Consider the following 11,484-nt stretch of genomic DNA (forward strand, 5'->3'; position numbering starts at 1 on the left):
AAGAACAGAAAAAAAGATCAATAAAGATGGATGCTCCCCGATAAAAAAAAAATTAAAAAGAAAAGAGAGGCAAAAAAGCTGCCTGCATGCTACTGAGATTTTTAAAAAAAGGAGAAAAAAAGTTCAACATAATCATTTATTTTTCTCCCTAACATTCAGGTCAACAAAGTCATTTTCATAGCTAGGCAGTCATTCAATTCCAAGACAATCATTACAAGTTTGAACCGACTTCGTTTAACCATTCAAAAAACAACAGCAATAACGCTGTTAGTACTACAGCGCGCTCAACGTTCGCCCTTTTGAACTCGCGATGAGACTTGTTTCTTCTGGTCGCCAAGCTTACCGTCAACAAACGCATGTACTAGTTGGGATTCCCCCAATTTTCGCGACCTTGACCGAATACTCTCGAGGTCAGCACTACGGCGTTCATGCATAGGGAACAGTCAGAAAGTTAACTTCGGGAGTTCCCACTTTCAAAAGAGCCCTCTACTTCCAGTGTTTCTGACTTCCAGTTCATGCATACGGACCCTGGATGGGTCCGATTGAGATGGAGACATTGACATGAGAGTTCCTGGGTATGATATCCCCGGACGTTTTTTTTCATTTTTTCGATAAATTATGATGACGTCATATCCGGCTTTTTGTAAAAGTTGAGGCGGCACTGTCACTCCCTCATTTTTCAATTAAATTGATTGAAATTTTGGCAAAGCAATCTTCGACGAAGGCCGGGGTTTGGTATTGCATTTCAGCTTGGTGGCTTAAAAACTAATGAGTGAGTTTGGTCATTAAAAATCGGAAACTTGTAATTAAAATTATTTTTTTATTAAACGATCCAAAAACAATTTCATCTTATTTTTCGTCATTTTCTGATTCCAAAAACATATACATATGTTATATTTGGATTAAAAACAAGCTCTGAAAATTAAAAATATAAAAATTATGATCAAAATTATATTTCCAAAATCGATTTAAAAGCTATTTCATCTTATTCCTTGTCGGTTCCTGATTCCAAAAACATATAGATATGATATGTTTGGATTAAAACACGCTCAGAAAGTTAAAACGAAGAGAGGTACAGTAAAGCGTGCTATGAAGCACAGCGCAACCGCTGCCGCGCCAAACAGGCTCGTCACTTTCACTGCCTTTTGCACTAGCGGCGGACTACGTTCAGTTTCATTCTGTGAGTTCCACAGCTTGACTAAATGTAGTAATTTCGCCTTACGCGACTTGTTTTCCTTATTGTGGAAACAGCGATTATTCGTTACTTGGAACTCAAGGCTTTGTTCCTAATTTTGGACACAGCGATTGTTTTTTTTAACTTGAAATGCAAGGCTTTGTTCCTAATTTTGAACACAGCGATTTTTTGTTACTTGAAATGCAAGGCGTTGTTCCTAATGTTGGACACAGCGTTTGTCTGTTACTTGAAAAGCAAGGCTGGGTTCCTAATTTTGAACACAGCGATTTTTTGTTACTTGAAAAGCAAGGCTGGGTTCCTAATTTTGGACACAGCGATTGTTTGTTACTTGAAATGCAAGGCGTTGTTCCTAAATCTGGACACAGCGTTTGTTTGTTACTTAAAACGCAAGGCGTTATTCCTAATTGTGGACACAGTGATTGTTTGTTACTTGAAATTCAAGGCGTTGTTCCTAATTGTGGACACAGTGATTGTTTGTTACTTGAAATGCAAGGCGTTGTTCCTAATTGTGGACACAGTGATTGTTTGTTAGTTGAAATGCAAGGCTTTGTTCCTAATTTTGGACACAGCGATTGGTTTTTTTTAACTTGAAATGCAAGGCGTTGTTCCTAATTGTGGACACAGTGATTGTTTGTTACTTGAAATGCAAGGCGTTGTTCCTAATTGTGGACACAGTGATTGTTTGTTACTTGAAATGCAAGGCGTTGTTCCTAATTGTGGACACAGTGATTGTTTGTTACTTGAAATGCAAGGCGTTGTTCCTAATTGTGGACACAGTGATTGTTTGTTACTTGAAATGCAAGGCGTTGTTCCTAATTGTGGACACAGAGATTGTTTGTTACTTGAAATGCAAGGCGTTGTTCCTAATTGTGGACACAGTGATTGTTTGTTACTTGAAATGCAAGGCGTTGTTCCTAATTGTGGACACAGTGATTGTTTGTTACTTGAAATGCAAGGCGTTGTTCCTAATTGTGGACACAGTGATTGTTTGTTACTTAAAATGCAAGGCATTGTTCTTAATTGTGGACACAGTGATTGTTTGTTACTTGAAATGCAAGGCGTTGTTCCTAATTGTGGACACAGTGATTGTTTGTTACTTGAAATGCAAGGCGTTGTTCCTAATTGTGGACACAGTGATTGTTTGTTACTTGAAATGCAAGGCGTTGTTCCTCATTGTGGACACAGTGATTGTTTGTTACTTGAAATGCAAGGCGTTGTTCCTAATTGTGGACACAGTGATTGTTTGTTACTTGAAATGCAAGGCTTTGTTCCTAATTTTGGACACAGCGATTGTTTTTTTTTACTTGAAATGCAAGGCGTTGTTCCTAATTGTGGACACAGTGATTGTTTGTTACTTGAAATGCAAGGCGTTGTTCCTAATTGTGGACACAGTGATTGTTTGTTACTTGAAATGCAAGGCGTTGTTCCTAATTGTGGACACAGTGATTGTTTGTTATAATAATAATAATAAAGATAGCTTATATAGCGCCGCTTCACAAATTTAACTATGCTCTTAGCGCTGTACATCGAGATATAACAATTTCAATAATATAAATACAAAGATGATATTATAATAATACACATTTACAAATATCACTCACGTGCATACATCCTCGTGCACACCACGCGCATACACACTCCCACTCATTAACAAGTGCTTCCATCCCCCTGCCACTGAGATGTTCATATACCCCCCTGGACAAGCTCACACCATGTCCGTCTCCTCTCTGGACTGTACATACACTCAGCAAGAAAAGGAAAGACTAAATGCAAATTTCATACAGAACCCTATAGCTCAATCAAAGCTGAAGCAACTATTCAAAAAAGACACATTCAAACAACAAATCTAACTTCACCTCTAACAGTCTATAAAGATGGCAAGGACAATTTACAAGGATTCGCGAAAAAGGTGCGTTTTAAGGGAACTGCGGAACGAGTCCTTAGAAGCAGAATGGCGAACGGAGGAAGGGAGAGAATTCCAGACAATGGCAGCCGCAGAAGCAAACGAGCGATTTCCAAAAGAAGGCAAGCTTCGCTCGAGAGTGTCCAGTTTGCGACTGTCAGCGCGTGAGCGGAGGTTGTAGTCAGAGGGATTGTCATATGTGACGAGCAGTTCCTTGAGGTATTTAGGGCCATCTTCAAATTTGGCAGAGAAACAGATACAAGCAAGCTTGTATCTGATACGAGCGGACACGGGAAGCCAATGAAGGGAACGAAGAAGTGGTGTGACATGGTGTTACTTGAAATGCAAGGCTTTGTTCCTAATTTTGGACACAGCGATTGTTTTTTTAACTTGAAATGCAAGGCGTTGTTCCTAATTGTGGACACAGTGATTGTTTGTTACTTGAAATGCAAGGCGTTGTTCCTAATTGTGGACACAGTGATTGTTTGTTACTTGAAATGCAAGGCGTTGTTCCTAATTGTGGACAAAGTGATTGTTTGTTACTTGAAATGCAAGGCGTTGTTCCTAATTGTGGACACAGTGATTGTTTGTTACTTGAAATTCAAGGCGTTGTTCCTAATTGTGGACACAGTGATTGTTTGTTACTTGAAATGCAAGGCGTTGTTCTTCATTTTGGACACTGTGGTCTATCGTCATTGTGTTTTATGTAATTTCTGAAGGCACGATGCAGATAGGATTATGTTCTCATTAACTTGTTAAGCATGATTTAAGAAGCATAGCAAAACAACTTTAATCACATCATGCACCCCCCCCCCCCCCGAAATATTACCCTTTCATCCCCACCCTTCCCCTTCGTTTGGAAAATATCTTCTCAAGTTTCTTCACCACGATAAAAACACTCCCTTTTCCATTTTTTTTAGAAGAAAAGAAAAGAGGAGTAAGGTAGGTAGGGGGGGGGATGTGGAATGGATTCCAAGCCCTTCACTCTCTACCTCACTCCCCGTTTCCCCCTTTACCCCCCACCCCACCCTCCCCTGCTTTTTTGGCTGCTGGCATAGGAAAATAAAAGAGCATTAACACACCACAGGGACCAAAGAGCTGGTTTCCATCCATCAAGTCAAGACAGAATTCACGAAAACATCCCGCATTGTAAGCCTTTGTCGCACTGTATGGAAGCAATAAAATAACGCCACAAGACACGAACAAAGACGTCTGTATAGAGTCCCTAGTAGGCGTCGGTCGTCGATCACTGACGCAAGTAAGCGCCTATCCAGGGCTGCTCCAAACTGTGCGTCTCTGCGTCCTATACGCCCCAGAACAAACCAAACAAACACCAATAAGCAACAAAACGACGCCGCCAAAGAATGGAAAGAGAGAATGCTTTATGTCCTACAGGCTAGATATTTCTCCTCTTTAGGACATCATATGGGTTATATGATTCGAGTTTTATGCCCTCACGGCTTTTGACGAGATACACAAGTGTATGCCATTCTGATCATCATCGTTCACGGCTATCGCCAGTTATCTCTCTGACCGGACGCAAAAGTCCTACGCGAATCTATCAAAACAAGAATACAGAGTTATGTCCCATATGTTGTTCGCGAGCAGTGTGTTTGCGAGACGAAAATGATTGCAGATTGGCCGACTTCGACAGTGATCTCCGTTCTGTTCTTCACAGTTATGATAAAGACATCGTTCTAAGGTCAAAACAAGTCGAAATTTTGAGACTGCTGCCGGAAGGAGACCGTAATATATGGTTGCATCACTGTCAGAAAAAATTGTCTGCTCCAGCGAGCGCCGAAACCAAACGGTTGATTATCACGTGACACTTTTGCCATATTTAGAGTTGTTTGCACAGTACATACAGCCGCGAAAAATAGCTCGCTTGAAACTGTCTAACATATCAATTCCTTTGTAATTTAAAAATTACACAACACCATGAAAAATCATTATCGACGATCGCGAATCTGCTTATATCCATAACACATTACGAAAAGATCTAAATATGTAAAAAATCGATTTCCTCGCCAGACAAGGAAAACCAAGGCATCCTGTCAGGGATAGAATGAGCCGAACTCATTTTGACCTGAGGTCAGGATGAAGTGTATGCGTGTTTAGGTGGTATCAGCCATCTGCACTTATGGCAGAATGACCGAGGTCTTTTGTGTCATTGTGGTGACACGGGGGTGGAACATGGCTTCCGTCTCTGGGTCTGCACATAACGTTGACCCCTGTCCGTCCCGGCCCGAATTCGAACCTGCGATCTTCCGATCCGACAAGTCCAGTGCTCTACCAACTGAGCCACCGGGCCCCTTAAAACGACGCACTAGAAAACCTTGCTTAAATTAGCGTATCCCGGCTTTACAACTGATGACTAAAATTATCAGCTTTAATAAGGTAGTTGCTTGTGATAGCTCATCATAATAACTTATTATTTTCAATTCTTAAACAGCGTTGGATATCACTATAAATTTTCTTTACAGTTGAGCAAGCACAAGTATACATGATTGATCTTCGTAAATTTTACTTTTGGCATCATTTCGCCACCATATATAAGTGGGCAGCAGCTCTGGTCTGGCATCATTAGAGCAATCTCTGGCATGATCCTGAAGTCTCAGGATGATTTGGTCCAATCCCGTGAATTTCAATGAAAGGCCAATAAGACGAGTTTCAGAGAGTTTCAAGAAGAAGGCGTTACTTTGACAAAATCGCTCCAGGGGGTTATGTGTCGGCGAAGAATTTACCATCATAAAGAAAGAACATAAACCTCCTTGTCTTCGCGGGACCCTCTCAAGTTGGGGCTCCAGGGTTTAATGTTGAATTCCGTCTAACGGTCTGCTCACGGCCGAAAACGCATTTGTGCTTGCAATTTTGTCCCCCCCCCCCCCCCCCCATTCACACACACACACACACACACTCACACACACATACACATACACGCGCACACACAAACACACACACACACATACACACACACACACAAACGCACACACACACACACACACACACGCACACACACACACACACACAAACGCACACACACACACATAGACACACACACACACACACAAACGCGCACACACACACACACACACACACAAACACACACACACATATATACACACACACACACACAAACGCGCACACACACACACACACACACACACAAACGCGCGCGCACACACACACACACACACACAAACGCACATGCACACACATACACACACACACACACACACACACACACAAACGCACATACACACACACACACACACACACACAAACACACACACACACACCATGAATTAATAGAAGAATAAAATAAATCAGCTTAATGACCAGCTGCTTTTTATTGAAAGGTCACTCGTGCGCATGAACGGCCCTTACTTTCCAATGACATCACTGACACGTTGCCAAGCGCGTTCAAGCCATCATTTTAACTTGTCTGTGGATATCTTTGGTAAGGCAAACTCGTCTTGTTGGCCTTTCATTGAAATTCACGGGATTGTACCAAACCATCCTGAGACTTCAGAATGATGCCAGACATTGCTCTAATGATGCCAGACCATAGCTGCTGCCCTCTTATGTATGGTGGCAAAATGATGCCAAAAGTAACATTTACGAAGATCCATCATGTATACTTGTGCTTGCTCAACTGTAAAGACAATACATAGTGATTGCAGACACTATTTATAAATTATTGATATGTTATTATCATGAGCTATAATAATCAACTTCAAATTTCTTATTAATTTACTGCAAAGCTGGTAATTTTGGTAATGGACTGTACAGAATCGACTTATATAAGCATTTATTCCCCCCTCTGCTTCTTTACCTCTGTAAACTTGTAGAGCTAGTTATTTTTCGATAAACACCCAGCAACCAAACAAATAACGACCCAGCAACAGCCTGAATCCTCGATAGCGCAATGGGTTGAGAAGCTGTTCTGCGTCGGTACTACTTTTGCGACTGAAAAGTTCCGAACGCTCTAATGTACAAAGTATACATCTCTGGAGCAAACAATACAAACATACCGCATTTAAATTAACAACTACAGGCTTGAACACATGAATCTCCATATAAAATCCATGAGTTTGGTTGTTTTCTGAATCTAGGTCTGCTGTGCACAAACGTTCATCACAAGTAAATTCCCAAGGCAAGTAACTCTCATACTTTGTCTAGCGACAAGAGTAGTTCCCCTTTCAAATTTCTTTTCACTCAGTTTCTTCGACAACAGACTGGAATCCGACGGTCAGTTTTCAACAATATTTCATTTAATAAACAGATCACACGCAACCAAATGCACACATCTCATCAATTTAAACAACATAAAGCGGTTTCATACACTATTTTCCCCAGAAAACTGAACTTCATACAGTTTTTAACGTTGGAACACGGGTGCAAAAGTTCGTCTGCTAGTCCCATTTGACAAAAGAACATTGTCATAAGCGATACCAAAACATATACAGAACACACAATATCTGCCTTTGCCGCCACAGCAGAATAACAGCATATCTGTGTACTTGATTTTAGTCCAAAATAGGAAAACTGACAAGAAGTGTTAACAGAATGGAATGATTTGCACGGAACTATACAACCGCGCATTAATCGATCGCCTGCGCAGGTTGACTGGTTGAGTGAATAGGATTCGATCAAACTTTCGCAAAAAAACTCCTCTTTTCTTTGAATAACTGAAGAAAGGAGGAATAAAGAGGTTACACACCTCGTCTCAGTGATTATAAAAAATAATGGTCTCAGTTCGCGGTCATGAAAAAGCTCGCTAAAGCTCGCATTTTTCATGATCCGCTAACTTCGACCATTATGTTTAATAATCACTGAGACTCGGCATGTAACCTCTACGTATATGCGTGAGTACGGTACCGAATATGACACCCATAAACTGTATATTTATAGGTGCTGCAACTGAGTTAAAGTTCCTTTAAACCAGTAACACAGATCCAAGCAATACAGTCGTTTTTGTGTGTGTTTTGTTGTTGTGTGTGTTTTGTTTTGTTTTGTAACAAAAACATGATCTATATATATATACGACTTGTGTCTGTGTGTCTGTGTGTCTGTTCGCGATGCACGGCCAAAGTTCTCGGTCGATCTTTTTCAAATTTGGAGACCGTATTCAGCTACACCCCGGACACAACCTTATCGATGAGATATTTCAACACGTGCTCTCAGCGCGCAGCGCTGAACAGATTTTGGTTTTTCTCTGGATCCATTCCCAGTAACTCTTCCTTATCTTCTCCAGTGTTTTCAGCCGCGTTTATCTCCCTTCCTCCGTGCGGTGCGCCGGCAAAGCCGGCGTACACCCGGCATAGCCGGGTCCCCGGCGCAGCTGGGTATTCGGCTCGACTTCTTCCCAGCGCAGCCGTACCCGGCGAAGCGAGTATTCAGCTAGTATCTGCATAATGTTCTTTATTCGTTTTTTGTTTTGTTTTGTTTTTTGTTACAGAAACTTTGAATCCACAGTAACCTAACCATGATCCACCCTGCCCACATATGTGCTTACGCAGTCGAGCTCCCCAACTGACCAGCGTCAAGACTTCACACTGACCCACTCGTTACTTGGCGACCTTGGTTAGTGCTCGGTTAACTATGACTACCAGTGATAACCAGCGATCGTACTAAGTGTTTTATAAACTACTGTGACAAAAAAATGAATCCCGCAAAAACAGGTAACCTGTTAATGATAGCTGATTCGGTTTGTATCAATTAATTAATTCATTTATTTAATTTTACTTTTGGCGCTAGTGTGTCACCATACTTCGCTCTTCTTTCCGCCACTTCAGTGCATGCGCGTGAGAGACTGGGCCTGCTGGAGTTGATCCGTCACTAAGTTAAGCCTGGGGATGGGGATCAGTTGTTGTGTGATATAGAGTGTGTAGCGGGAGCACACAATTTTGAAGGTAAAAGGCTACATCGATCGATTTCAACCATTGCATGTGAATAAGAATATGGAACTCGAGGCATGGATCCAATAACATACGAGGCCTGTGCGGGGATGTGTTCTTCAAGGGTACACCCCTTCTCATGGAAACACTGTTTTGTTCACCATCGTAGATCTAGCCAGGCTTTTTCGGCGTGGGATAAGAACATCCCTCCACTTTGTCACATTCCAAAAATGAACAGCCTGAGTGCTCTCTGAGCAGTCCGATGTTTTGATACATTAATTTCGTAAAACTAAGACACTTTTTTATTTTTTTAATTTTTTTAAGAAATTGATTGATTAAAAAAACTCACCACAGCAAGCAGTATGTGACCGAGTGGTGGGATGGTCTTATCCGATATAAAAGCCTGGCTATGATATTAGACAGTGAGCCCAACAGTTTTCGCGGGAAGGAATGTACCTTTGAACTCCACGATTGAAAGAAAAAAGAAAACAGAAATAGAAAGTCTGGGCTACAATAATTTATGGATGGATTATTTCAAGGGGTAAGGTTACGTAGGTCTCGATAAACCCAGAGACTGTCCCCTTTCTCAGCAAAAAGGGACACACTTTCTAGTGTGCATACGTTTTTCTATAAAATAGCATGCTAATAATTTTTTTTTTTAAAAGTGCACATCAGAACTGCAGGGACAAAAAATATATTTATCAAATTTGGCGCTAGTATGCGGCCTGGCTATTCTCCTCTCTCTCTATTTGTGTATGAGGTTAAGGCGAACGCAAATGTGTGTGTGTGTGTGTGTGCGTGCGTGCGTGGGTGTGTGTGTATGTCTGTGTGTGTGTGTGTGTGCGATTGAGAGAGTGAGAGAGAGAGACACAGAGAGAGAGAGAGAGAGAGAGAGAGAGAGAGAGAGAGAGAGACAGAGAGAGAGAGCCTACTTGAGACAGGGGTTCAGTTATTGTGTGGTCGAGTATGAATCAAGAGAGCACACAGTCTGTATGTCTCCAATATTGGCAAAAAGGGGCTACCATCTGTATATCATATAGTGTGTGCATGATTTTTTTTATATCGTCCACATTCCACAAATATTTCCATAGTAGAATTACAGAGACAACAAAGAAGCAGCTCATGGGATATTTATGATTATCCTACATACGCGAGAGAGACCGTCACACATGTCATAAATACACCATATCTTCACACGTGTGTATATCATGTAAATGAGGTTGAGTCAAACTACAGTCTGACAGAGACAACAGAAGTAATTTTGCACACGTAATAACAAAGTCTCCGAGACAAACTTCATTCTTGAAACACTGACTTAGTTCTGTGCTTCGAAGAATTTTGAGGACTTGCACCTCACATCAGGCATCAGAGATTGCACTTTGAAAAGAACGGACGTCAACTTTGACGCTTCAACCTCAGTGACACAACAGCGCAAGGTTTGTGTTAACTTTATTTCTTTTTACATTTAGTCAAGTTTTGACTAAATGTTTTAACATAGGCTGGGAATCGAGACGAGGGTTGTGGTGTACCTATGTGTGGGTGTGCGTGTGTATTGAGCGATTCCGAGAAAACTACTGGACCAATTTTCATGAAACTTCACATGAGAGTTTCTGGGTACGATATCCTTAGACATGTTTTAATTTTTTCGATAAATGTCTTTGATGACGTCATATCCGGCTTTTAGTGAAAGTTGAGGCAGCACTGTCACGCCCTCATTTGTTGACCAAATTGATTGACATTATGTTCAAGCAATCTTCGACGAAGTCCGGACTTTGGTATTGCATTTTATTATTAAGATTAAATTTCCGAAATCGATTTAAAAACAATTTCATTTAATTCCTTGTCAGTTTCTGATTCCAAAAACATATAGATATGTTATGTTTGGATTAAAAACAAGCTCAGAAAGTTAAAAAGAATAGAGGTACAGAAAAGCGTGCTATTCCGCTCAGCGCAACCACTAACGCGCTATACTGCCTGGTCAATTCCACTGCCCTTTCCACGAGCGGGGAACTGACGATGCTATACGGTCTTGATGAAAAAAATGCAGTGCGTTCAGTTTCATTCTGTGAGTTCGACAGCTTGACTAATGTAGTCATTTTGCCTTATACGCGACTTGTTGTATCATTCTTCAGGCAAATGTTTTCCTCTTTTCTTTGGAACAGGACACACTGATTATGCTCAATTTTAACAGACTGGCGCAATGTTAGAAAAGGCAAACTACTTTTGATGCGAATGAATGAATGCCAAGTTGAGTGAAATGGTTGAAGTTCGGAAGTACTGTAAGTCGATTCAAAGCGACGGAGCTGTCTTGAGATAGAAGACGTGATACGCAATTACAGAATGGAGGCTCAACAGAATACTGCGTGGCTTGCTGTGTCATACCGGTTTACACTCTTGGCTTTCGCTCGCATTTTAATATTTAAACAAGTCGCGTAAGGCGAAAATACAACATTTAGTCAAGTAGCTGTCGAACTCACAGAATGAAA

This window comes from Littorina saxatilis, linkage group LG9 (genome assembly GCF_037325665.1).
Source record: "Littorina saxatilis isolate snail1 linkage group LG9, US_GU_Lsax_2.0, whole genome shotgun sequence".
Lineage (NCBI taxonomy): Eukaryota > Metazoa > Mollusca > Gastropoda > Littorinimorpha > Littorinidae > Littorina > Littorina saxatilis.